The sequence below is a fragment of the Solanum lycopersicum genome, chromosome 2 (genome assembly GCF_036512215.1).
Source record: "Solanum lycopersicum chromosome 2, SLM_r2.1".
NCBI classification, from domain to species: Eukaryota; Viridiplantae; Streptophyta; class Magnoliopsida; order Solanales; family Solanaceae; genus Solanum; species Solanum lycopersicum.
In genome coordinates this window covers 56,063,526-56,077,113 of record NC_090801.1, presented here as the reverse complement: position 1 = coordinate 56,077,113, position 13,588 = coordinate 56,063,526, and the positions used below count along the sequence as shown (strand labels likewise).

Below are 13,588 nucleotides of genomic sequence, written 5' to 3'. Positions count from 1 at the left end.
GATAAGCTATCATGACTTGGGGTACCAAGTATTATATAGATGACTTTCAAAGATTGGCAAGAGCAAACCATCAAATTGAACCAAATAACTTTTTCACAAATGAACAAAGTATTCCTCCTCTTTGTTGTAAGTAACATCTTGACTTTTCTCTTTTTTCGAGTTCTATAAGTTAACTTCTTTTTTTAAGTTTTAACGAAACCCGCATCAGCTTTATTACAATCTTTTTACCATCATATAATCTTTTCTTTAACTCTACTTCGACATGACCGATGTCGTTCTGCAATCAGTGGCGTACACATATTTATTTCAAAGCAAGGACAAAAATGGCTCAAGAAAAAATCAATGAAGCTTTAGATTTAGACTTCCAAAAAATTGAAGCCCATTAATAGAGAACTTGAAGAAAAAAAAATTCAATTAAAAATATAAAATTTTAATTAAATTAAAAATAACAATGGTTTTAAATTGGATCGCTCACACCTTCATATTATTAAATAAAGTTTTATTCAATATTATATAAATGATTGTATTTCAACTAAGATTAACATCTTTAACAGAAAATGGAAAAAAAAAAAGAAGTTATGGGACCTTATATTTAAAATTGGTTTAAAACACTAATTCTGATGGAAGACCTTTGTTAAGAATACCAAAAAAATAAAATACATTGTAATAATTAATATTATATTAAAAAGGATGGTTCAAATAATATTAATAAAACTAAACTTAAATATATTCTACCATTCTCTCCGAAGAGATTTCAAATATTTTGAGAGGTATATATAATATTATCATTAAAAACACGACTATATATATATATATATATATATATATATAAATTAGGAGAGAAGGAAAACAAAAGCGTACAAAAAAATTCCAACTCAGGATGCAAGACATCCAATGCAATGCAGCGCCATTGCCAATTGCACTAGAAGCACTTTCATTTAAGAGGTGTCCTTTTAATTCATATTACCATTCAATATTTTTTTTAATTTTTTTTATATGAGTATATTTTGTAAAACTTTTCAACGAAGGCGTGTCAGGTGACACCCTTAACATAAATCGACTCCTCTCTGCAATCATCATTGTAGCTTCATAGTTGTGGAGGTTGAAATTGATAGTGTGTCGGTTGTTTCCAAAGACACCGATCATGTCGAAGCGAGTGGATTTCTTTTATGATATGTCAAAATTTTCAGATTGTAATAATTAATGATGAGAATATTATAAAAATTTAAGAGAGAAAATTAAATTTATTCAGCGGAAAGAGAAAAGTCAAAATAGTAATTAATGGGTAGGCTTTGGTCCTTTTTTTAATTTATTTAATTGTGAATATTATCATTGACAAACAAATATATACAAACTAAAGAAGCAGACCACCTCCCAATAAGGGAGTCCAATCCAAAAGACTTCAAACTAGAAATAACTTATTACAACTTTCTATTGCCAATAAGTATATTCAGTTACAAAATTGTTGAATCAAATAAAGACATTTATTACTTTCGTCGTTTCATATTAGATGAACATCTTACTAAACTATTTGTCACATTTTACTTTATCATTTAAAAAATTAGGATAAAATTAATTAATTTTTTCTCATTTTACCCCTATAACTAATATGACCTTTGGATGTTTAAAAGGAATTTGAAAATCTATTTTTTTCAAAGACTAATTAATAAGAACAAGGACAAAATAATAAATTTAATTAATCTATTAATGATTCCTTAATCATAGTGTAAAAAAAGTCCATCTAACATGAGAAAGGAGAAAGCAACTTTTTTGAAGTCTTCATATGTTCAATCTGTTCTTAGTAATTGAGCCTACTCATCAAACTTATATTTAAAAAAATAACAATATTTATAAATTACGAGGAATAAAAAAAGAAAAACGACCAAAGTCATAAATTAATAACAATCTTGACCATTCTCTCATTTTAGACCAATAAATTGAATTTTCTTTCACTCAAGTTTTGATAAAAGTGCGTTATTTTTATTATAATCTAGAAATTTTGACTTATTATAAAACCCCATTTCACTTTACTTGGACATGATCAATTCATATGCAATTATCATCATACTACCGTCATTAGTGCACCCTCTGTCATACACTGCTTCATCGATGCAAGCTCAGTGTACTCTATGTCATACATTATTTCACCTCTTGGACAGTCGAAAGGTTGTTGCATCAATGCCCTCACCAAGTATGTGTACTAGATAAAATCACGCACAATGCTCATCAGTGATAACCCCCGCAAACTTATCTAATCTCATACTTAATATTAACTTACTAGTAAGTCAACAACTACAAACTCACGAGCAAAACATAAACCATCATTCAATGCTAAATTAGCAACATTCTTATTGCACCATGCGACCCCAATGTCCTTTACTATTTCCCTTATACTACTCCAACAAAAGTTATACAAAGAATCTTCAAGCGCAACAGCTCAACTCAATAACTTACATAACACTAATAACAATCGAGCAGGTTCATTGTATCTCTTCATTGATGAGTGTTAATGTGTATATGAAGAGATACAACGAATGTGCTCGATTATTATTAGTGTTCTGTAAGGCATTGAGAAGATTTCTTGCGCACGAGGATCCATTGTATAACTTTTGCGGAGTAGTATAAGAGAAAATAGTACAGGCCATTGGGATTGCAAGGTGCAAGAAGAATATTGCTAATGAATTTTTCGCATTGAATGATGCTTTTATGTTTGTTTGTGAGTTTGAAGTTGATGATTTATCTACTAAGTTAGAATCGAGTAATGAGTTTACGGGCTTATCACTGATGAGCAATGGGTGTGATTTTACCTAGTACACGTGCTTGGTGAGGGCATTGATGCAACAACCTTTCGACTGTCAAAGAGATGAAGTAGTGTATTAGAGAGACTCAGAGAGTACATTTGATCAACTTGATTTTATTCTTAATGACTTCTACCGAGTCGATAGAATGGGCTAGGATTTCATTAAGACATAAGAGTGAAGATCTAATTTATATGATTTGAAAGAGATATTTGTCAAAATGATTATTAATGTATATCTTAGACTTTTTTATTCTTTTTTCCCCCAATGAATTAAGAATATTATCATTGGACAAACAAATACACGTAGTCTTATACTACTTTTCAGAAAGCCCAATCTAAAAGACCTCCAAAATAGAAGGAATTTATTATAATTTTCTATTACGAGTAATCCTACTTATTTAATTATAAAGTTGTCGAATCAAATAAAAATATTTATTAGCAATTTTTTGAGTTCTTCATATATGTTCAAACCTTTCTTTAATCTCCCTTTGTATTTGTATACTTGCACCTTTCTTGTCTACTTTTTTGGTTTCAAACATTGTAGGTTATTTGCTTTTTTATTTGTATTTATGTACTCCAAATAGTAACTTTAAATTCATTTATTTGCTTCAAGTGCCTTTCATTGATCTAAAATAAGTACTAGTAATCAACATCATCTTTTATAACCTAAACCTTGCTAAATTTTTAATGTTCTCTTTGTATCTGTTACATTATGTGAACGGGTAGTAATACGGATTAAAGTTAAGTATTAAAGTTCAATATTTAACAATTATGACAACAAAAAATTGTGATGTTTTGTTTATAGTCTCTCTGCATACATTATGACTATAAAATTTATCTCATGAATTAAATAATCGATACTATTATCAAATTGCTGCAATTAAATGGGTTATTTCATAGTAATGTTTTTTTCAAAAAATGATAAATACTTCAAAGATTTACAAAAATTATAAAATAAAAGTACTTTGTCATTAAAAAAAAAAGATAAAACAAAAGTGTTAATTAAAACGATCTCATAATTATAGATCTATTAATGAAAATTTGCAACCATAAACATTTAAAGAGGGTGTACAAGGACCCGACCCTTTTAGGAGATATGTTTCGGGAATAACAACTTCTTTAAAAATTTAGTGAATTTTTAATTTTAGATTTCAAACCAATAAAAAGATCGTTTAAACAAAGGAAAAGGATATAGATTAATGGTGAAAATTAATAAAGAAGATAGATGGGTTTACCTTTTTAGACAAAAGACGTATGAAGGATCGATGTTTTTGAGGCCATCAGTAGTAAAAATCGCATGGACAAAACATGAATCATAATGATTATTACGTGTTTTTCCTTTTCAATTTGAAGCTTTAGTAGAGGAGATGACCTTTTATTGTTCTATCAAAACAGTGTTGGTAACCATTTCATCCATTGGAGCAAATATCTGCAAAAGAGGAAAAAGAGGTCAGAACAAATAAGAAAAAGGGAAAAATTCAAAAGATAGTGGATGTCCACCTCTGACACCTAAGAACGATGAATTGTGGTGTAAAGAGGACGAAGACATGATGATCCATCGCATAAGAAGGAGGAAGGTGGAATTAGTAAAAGCACCCTCCAGCGGCGACATTGGAGAGGAAAAAAAGAGAGTTCAATTAAAAAACCCTAGCTATCTAGGGTTATATTTAAGAAGGGGTGGTCCGTTCAATTTTTAAATTGGGCCCAATATTTTTTTGGGCTCATTGGGCTTATTTTGTACGAAATTACTAATTCAACAAAGAACTTCAAGCTTAGATATATAACAAAAATAATGGTTTATATGGCTTTGAAAATGAGAAAAGGACTATGTGAAGTTTATAAGAGTGGCAACACTAGCGTTAATCGATTTATTTGGATAAAACCAATAGATCTCGTTAAGAGTGATTTGGTTAAGGTTGTTATGTTGTATTTGGACAAGAGGATGAACGTGAGAAATAAGGGTGTTTAAGGGTGATGAAGTTCGAATAAGTGGGTCAGATCATCAGACTTCTCAGATTTGGGAATAAAATGACCTTTAATTTTACTGAAAAATGATAATGTTTACAATTTATCGGGAAAAAAGAAGATTAAAGCCAATACATTAATGAACATTCTCTATTTTTAGTCCTATAATTTGAGTCTTTTCTCTTAAGTTTTTAACAACACACTTGTTCTTTTTATTAAAAATTTTAGCTTATCATAAAACCCTTTTTCACTTTACTTTAAATCATCGATGCCATATACATATATATAATTCAAATTTTGTTGATTATTGAAGGACCAAAGCTATTGACAGTGTAATTCTTTAGACTATTTGAATACTTAAAATTATATTTTAAGGTTTTTTATATAAAAATACATTATATAATCACCACTAGAACTATCTTCCCATTTTTTTACGACAATTTTTATAACGACCTGTTTAGTCGTTTTGAGCAGAAAATTTTAGTTCTGGAAAAACAGGCTGAGACGACGGAACCCACGACGGCCCTTCATGGACACGACAGACCGTCGAGGGTGTCTCGTTTCAAAACACTTAGAAACTCTGAAAAATGGGTACTGAAATCGACTCTCTTAACTTCGTAACGGAATAGAAGGACGGACCGTCACAAGCGTAACGGACCGTCACAGACTCTTCAGAGAATTGAGTCTCTGAACTCTGTGACGGAGCAGCAGGACGGACCGTCGCAGGCGCGATGGGCCGTCACAGGCTGCGTAATCCCAGGCTGGGTCGAATTTCTTTAAATGTTTTAAGGGGCGTTTTTGACTATTCCTGCTTTAATTATAAAGTTAGTGGGTTAATGTTAATAAGTCTAATTACTTGGGGTTTAAAAGAGGTAAACTTAAGTTAATTAGTGGGTTATTATTGCCATCTTTTATTCTTAATTATATGCTAATTAGGGTAAAAGAAAGAGGGTTTGAATAAAAAGAAAATAGAAAGAACAAGAAGAGAGAGGGGGATCGATCGAGACAAGAGGGAAACGAAGAGAAAACAAAGCCTTGAGAAAAATTGCTTGCTTGATCACGAATCTTCAGTGGAGGTAGGTTATAGTTTTTATACTATTCGTAGTAAACTCTTAATAGCGAATGATATGTACGGGTAGTATTGTAAACCCTTCTATATGCTTAATTGTATGCTTGCATGAATGTGATTATGTAATTGTGATAAAATAAGCATGATGAAGCTATTGAATCCTAAATCTTGAGAAACCCTAACCTACTTTGTTAATGATGATGCCTTAGTGTAAAAGAAGGCTTGATGAACGAAAGTAGTGAGATTAGGGGATCGAGTGTCACGTTCCGACACCAGGATAGAATGAGGATCGGAGTGTCACGTTTCGACACCAGGATAGTATATGGATCGGGTGCCACGTTCCGGTACCAGGATAGAATGAGGATCGGAGTGTCACGTTTTGACACCAGGATAGTATATGGATCGGGTGCCACGTTCCGGTACCAGGATAGAATGAGGATCGGAGTGTCACGTTCCGACACCAGGATAGTATATGGATCGGGTGCCACGTTCCGGTACCAGGATAGAATGAGGATCGGAGTGTCACGTTCCGACACCAGGATAGTATATGAGGGGCGGAGTGTCACGTACCGACACGAGAGGAATAAAGATAATGAATCTTGAAAGATGTTAATATACTCAATCTAATGAACCTAATTCCCAAACGAGTATGATGAGGAGGCGTGAGTCCTCATTGATGTGCTTGGTGTTGTAACCAAGGGTTATGGTAATTGTAAATGCTGCATGCTAAGGATATTAGTTGATTTTATGATGTTACCTGATATATACTGTTTTCTATTTTGAGTTGGCCGATGATACCTACTCAGTACTTGTGTTTGTACTGACCCCTCTACTTTTATGTTTTCTTCTTTGTTATTTGTGGAGTGCAGCAAACGTGTCGTCGTCTTCAACTCAACCGCAATTCTAGCCAGTCTTCAATTACACCGGATTTCAGGGTGAGCTAATGCTTCTAGCTTGGACTGGATCTTCTTCTTCATGTCTTGATGCCTTGAAGTTCCGGCATGGACTAGCTTTTACTTGTTTTAGCTTCTTAGAATACTCTTAGTTTAGTAATTTGATCACAGATGTTCTTGTGATGATGACTTCCAGATTTTGGGGATAATAATAGTTATTGATTTTATTAATGAGTTTAAGTCTTCCGCATTACTTTCTGTTGATATTATATTGAAATGTTAAGGTTTAGATTGGTTGGTTCGCTCACATAGGAGGGTAAGTGTGGGTGCCAGTCGCGATCCGATTTGGGTCGTGACAATTTTATTTTTTTATAAGAACCACAAGGTTCAAATGAAATCTATCTGACAATTTTTACAAATTTGCTATAAATCAATCATTATTTATAACATTACGATGTGATTCAATTATCTTCATCAGTGTATACTAAAATTTAAATTGTATACATACATAATTGTTGAGGTGTTTCTCAAAAAAATGAATTTTAGCTAATAAATATTTTATTTTCCCTGATTCGTTATGAAGCTCCGTCTTTTTCCAAAAGAAAAAGACTTGTTGGATCGTTTGGCATAGGGGTTTCAAATAGGCGGGTTGGGTTAAAATTGGAAATATTAAAATAGGTTTAAGTAGAAATCAGATTCAATCTTGACCTGCCCAAGTTTACTCTGGGCTCAAATGGTTGGGTTCAAATGGGCTAAAAATGAGTTGGGTCTTGACCCGTCAAATCTGATTCGATTAATCTGAATAATTTTAACATAGTGATATTTAACTTTTATAATCACAATTTTCGGAATTCAACTCAAGATTTTTTTTTATAAATAGATAAATTCTGAAAGATGTTAAATATAATAATTCATACTTTTAATATAGGAACATATCGTAGTAAAGAGTTCTAAAATGGGTTGAAATTGGATATTGAATTGGGGCTCAACAGAAGATTCTCTTTAAATGTGTTAGGTTTGAGTGGGTTGAGATTGAGCCCACTGTAAATTGTCTTGAGCCCCACCCTTAAAATTTTGGGCAGATTGGACGGGTTACCTATGTTTGAGTTCTTTTTTGACACCCCTAATTTGACATATAGAAAATTAGAGATACTAATTCAGGATAAAATATTAATTATTTTATTTTGTATTTGGTGAGAGGGGTTAAATTAGAGAACTTATCTAATTATACAAATATTTCTAATATATTTACTTTTTTCCTATATTTTGAAATAATTATATTCTGTATCATTAATTAGTGACGTCAAACTTGATTTTAAGTTAGATTCACCAAGATTCATATTTATTCTACCATATACACAAAAATAGGTAGAAAGGCGAGTATCAACGGGAGGGAAGCGGGCGAGATTTGTCTATGTATCTCAGATACATACAAATCACATTAGATACACACTAGATACATGTATACGTATGTATCTAGTGTATTTTACATGTATATGAGATATCAAACACATAGGAGAGTCGTGAGCAAGATGGGAGGGAGGCGAGGGAGAGTTGTCTATATATTCAAGATACATGCAAATCCACTTGGAACAGTATATCTAGAAAAAATTGCGCATAATTATGTGTATCCTGGAGATACGTACATCTGAATGTATCTGAATGTATCAAAATCTAGTCAAATTTGAAATATTATAAATTAGCGTTTATCGAAATAATTAACTCATAAACTAGTGAGATATCTTTAAGTTCTCCAATTAGATTAGTCTTGAGATTATTTATTTCCTCATTTAAATTAAAATAATAAAAAATAATAAGTGACTTGATAAAAAAAATCCAAATTTTCTAGCAAGTGTGTCGTTTTTTTTACCCGATTGCCCAAGGCGAAATCTTTCGATACAAATGGAAGCAAAATAGGTTTATATGTTATTACATTAGTTTTATATTTCCATATTTTATTTTTAAAAAATATTATATGAAGCAATATTGGATGATATGTTTTCATTAACGTGTATTAGTCGTTGGTGGTGCACCCATCATTTTCAAATTCTGAATATAAGAATATAGGAACTTCAAAGTCATTAGGACAAATTCTGATAGTGTTGTTTGGTACAAAATATAAGATGGGATATGACAAACCAAATTATGTGATAGGATATATCAACAAGGTAATTACTCGAGTTATGGATAAGCTATCATGACTTGGGGTACCAAGTATTATATAGATGACTTTCAAAGATTGGCAAGAGCAAACCATCAAATTGAACCAAATAACTTTTTCACAAATGAACAAAGTATTCCTCCTCTTTGTTGTAAGTAACATCTTGACTTTTCTCTTTTTTCGAGTTCTATAAGTTAACTTCTTTTTTTAAGTTTTAACGAAACCCGCATCAGCTTTATTACAATCTTTTTACCATCATATAATCTTTTCTTTAACTCTACTTCGACATGACCGATGTCGTTCTGCAATCAGTGGCGTACACATATTTATTTCAAAGCAAGGACAAAAATGGCTCAAGAAAAAATCAATGAAGCTTTAGATTTAGACTTCCAAAAAATTGAAGCCCATTAATAGAGAACTTGAAGAAAAAAAAATTCAATTAAAAATATAAAATTTTAATTAAATTAAAAATAACAATGGTTTTAAATTGGATCGCTCACACCTTCATATTATTAAATAAAGTTTTATTCAATATTATATAAATGATTGTATTTCAACTAAGATTAACATCTTTAACAGAAAATGGAAAAAAAAAAAGAAGTTATGGGACCTTATATTTAAAATTGGTTTAAAACACTAATTCTGATGGAAGACCTTTGTTAAGAATACCAAAAAAATAAAATACATTGTAATAATTAATATTATATTAAAAAGGATGGTTCAAATAATATTAATAAAACTAAACTTAAATATATTCTACCATTCTCTCCGAAGAGATTTCAAATATTTTGAGAGGTATATATAATATTATCATTAAAAACACGACTATATATATATATATATATATATATATATATATATATATATATATATATATATATATAAATTAGGAGAGAAGGAAAACAAAAGCGTACAAAAAAATTCCAACTCAGGATGCAAGACATCCAATGCAATGCAGCGCCATTGCCAATTGCACTAGAAGCACTTTCATTTAAGAGGTGTCCTTTTAATTCATATTACCATTCAATATTTTTTTTAATTTTTTTTATATGAGTATATTTTGTAAAACTTTTCAACGAAGGCGTGTCAGGTGACACCCTTAACATAAATCGACTCCTCTCTGCAATCATCATTGTAGCTTCATAGTTGTGGAGGTTGAAATTGATAGTGTGTCGGTTGTTTCCAAAGACACCGATCATGTCGAAGCGAGTGGATTTCTTTTATGATATGTCAAAATTTTCAGATTGTAATAATTAATGATGAGAATATTATAAAAATTTAAGAGAGAAAATTAAATTTATTCAGCGGAAATAGAAAAGTCAAAATAGTAATTAATGGGTAGGCTTTGGTCCTTTTTTTAATTTATTTAATTGTGAATATTATCATTGACAAACAAATATATACAAACTAAAGAAGCAGACCACCTCCCAATAAGGGAGTCCAATCCAAAAGACTTCAAACTAGAAATAACTTATTACAACTTTCTATTGCCAATAAGTATATTCAGTTACAAAATTGTTGAATCAAATAAAGACATTTATTACTTTCGTCGTTTCATATTAGATGAACATCTTACTAAACTATTTGTCACATTTTACTTTATCATTTAAAAAATTAGGATAAAATTAATTAATTTTTTCTCATTTTACCCCTATAACTAATATGACCTTTGGATGTTTAAAAGGAATTTGAAAATCTATTTTTTTCAAAGACTAATTAATAAGAACAAGGACAAAATAATAAATTTAATTAATCTATTAATGATTCCTTAATCATAGTGTAAAAAAAGTCCATCTAACATGAGAAAGGAGAAAGCAACTTTTTTGAAGTCTTCATATGTTCAATCTGTTCTTAGTAATTGAGCCTACTCATCAAACTTATATTTAAAAAAATAACAATATTTATAAATTACGAGGAATAAAAAAAGAAAAACGACCAAAGTCATAAATTAATAACAATCTTGACCATTCTCTCATTTTAGACCAATAAATTGAATTTTCTTTCACTCAAGTTTTGATAAAAGTGCGTTATTTTTATTATAATCTAGAAATTTTGACTTATTATAAAACCCCATTTCACTTTACTTGGACATGATCAATTCATATGCAATTATCATCATACTACCGTCATTAGTGCACCCTCTGTCATACACTGCTTCATCGATGCAAGCTCAGTGTACTCTATGTCATACATTATTTCACCTCTTGGACAGTCGAAAGGTTGTTGCATCAATGCCCTCACCAAGTATGTGTACTAGATAAAATCACGCACAATGCTCATCAGTGATAACCCCCGCAAACTTATCTAATCTCATACTTAATATTAACTTACTAGTAAGTCAACAACTACAAACTCACGAGCAAAACATAAACCATCATTCAATGCTAAATTAGCAACATTCTTATTGCACCATGCGACCCCAATGTCCTTTACTATTTCCCTTATACTACTCCAACAAAAGTTATACAAAGAATCTTCAAGCGCAACAGCTCAACTCAATAACTTACATAACACTAATAACAATCGAGCAGGTTCATTGTATCTCTTCATTGATGAGTGTTAATGTGTATATGAAGAGATACAACGAATGTGCTCGATTATTATTAGTGTTCTGTAAGGCATTGAGAAGATTTCTTGCGCACGAGGATCCATTGTATAACTTTTGCGGAGTAGTATAAGAGAAAATAGTACAGGCCATTGGGATTGCAAGGTGCAAGAAGAATATTGCTAATGAATTTTTCGCATTGAATGATGCTTTTATGTTTGTTTGTGAGTTTGAAGTTGATGATTTATCTACTAAGTTAGAATCGAGTAATGAGTTTACGGGCTTATCACTGATGAGCAATGGGTGTGATTTTACCTAGTACACGTGCTTGGTGAGGGCATTGATGCAACAACCTTTCGACTGTCAAAGAGATGAAGTAGTGTATTAGAGAGACTCAGAGAGTACATTTGATCAACTTGATTTTATTCTTAATGACTTCTACCGAGTCGATAGAATGGGCTAGGATTTCATTAAGACATAAGAGTGAAGATCTAATTTATATGATTTGAAAGAGATATTTGTCAAAATGATTATTAATGTATATCTTAGACTTTTTTATTCTTTTTTCCCCCAATGAATTAAGAATATTATCATTGGACAAACAAATACACGTAGTCTTATACTACTTTTCAGAAAGCCCAATCTAAAAGACCTCCAAAATAGAAGGAATTTATTATAATTTTCTATTACGAGTAATCCTACTTATTTAATTATAAAGTTGTCGAATCAAATAAAAATATTTATTAGCAATTTTTTGAGTTCTTCATATATGTTCAAACCTTTCTTTAATCTCCCTTTGTATTTGTATACTTGCACCTTTCTTGTCTACTTTTTTGGTTTCAAACATTGTAAGTTATTTGCTTTTTTATTTGTATTTATGTACTCCAAATAGTAACTTTAAATTCATTTATTTGCTTCAAGTGCCTTTCATTGATCTAAAATAAGTACTAGTAATCAACATCATCTTTTATAACCTAAACCTTGCTAAATTTTTAATGTTCTCTTTGTATCTGTTACATTATGTGAACGAGTAGTAATACGGATTAAAGTTAAGTATTAAAGTTCAATATTTAACAATTATGACAACAAAAAATTGTGATGTTTTGTTTATAGTCTCTCTGCATACATTATGACTATAAAATTTATCTCATGAATTAAATAATCGATACTATTATCAAATTGCTGCAATTAAATGGGTTATTTCATAGTAATGTTTTTTTCAAAAAATGATAAATACTTCAAAGATTTACAAAAATTATAAAATAAAAGTACTTTGTCATTAAAAAAAAAGATAAACCAAAAGTGTTAATTAAAATGATCTCATAATTATAGATCTATTAATGAAAATTTGCAACCATAAACATTTAAAGAGGGTGTACAAGGACCCGACCCTTTTAGGAGATATGTTTCGGGAATAACAACTTCTTTAAAAATTTAGTGAATTTTTAATTTTAGATTTCAAACCAATAAAAAGATCGTTTAAACAAAGGAAAAGGATATAGATTAATGGTGAAAATTAATAAAGAAGATAGATGGGTTTACCTTTTTAGACAAAAGACGTATGAAGGATCGATGTTTTTGAGGCCATCAGTAGTAAAAATCGCATGGACAAAACATGAATCATAATGATTATTACGTGTTTTTCCTTTTCAATTTGAAGCTTTAGTAGAGGAGATGACCTTTTATTGTTCTATCAAAACAGTGTTGGTAACCATTTCATCCATTGGAGCAAATATCTGCAAAAGAGGAAAAAGAGGTCAGAACAAATAAGAAAAAGGGAAAAATTCAAAAGATAGTGGATGTCCACCTCTGACACCTAAGAACGATGAATTGTGGTGTAAAGAGGACGAAGACATGATGATCCATCGCATAAGAAGGAGGAAGGTGGAATTAGTAAAAGCACCCTCCAGCGGCGACATTGGAGAGGAAAAAAAGAGAGTTCAATTAAAAAACCCTAGCTATCTAGGGTTATATTTAAGAAGGGGTGGTCCGTTCAATTTTTAAATTGGGCCCAATATTTTTTTGGGCTCATTGGGCTTATTTTGTACGAAATTACTAATTCAACAAAGAACTTCAAGCTTAGATATATAACAAAAATAATGGTTTATATGGCTTTGAAAATGAGAAAAGGACTATGTGAAGTTTATAAGAGTGG

The 13,588-nt window shown here is 30.7% G+C and overlaps 1 long non-coding RNA gene across 2 annotated transcripts in view; it reads right to left on the bottom strand.

Annotated features, from left to right (window-relative positions):
* LOC104645901 (uncharacterized) overlaps positions 1 to 13,369 on the bottom strand; it is a 41,246-nt gene extending 27,877 nt beyond the window's left edge. Inside the window, exons 1-3 of one of the 2 annotated variants that reach the window (XR_011214730.1) lie at positions 13,241 to 13,369; positions 12,976 to 13,169; positions 4,036 to 4,229 (exon numbers count right to left, since the gene is read on the bottom strand). This is a non-coding gene — a long non-coding RNA (uncharacterized lncRNA). Of the gene's footprint in view, positions 1 to 4,035; positions 4,230 to 4,300; positions 4,430 to 12,975; positions 13,170 to 13,240 lie in introns of those variants that run through there. The other variant, XR_011214731.1, reaches the window with a different exon arrangement.
* Positions 13,370 to 13,588: the final 219 nt, after the last annotated feature.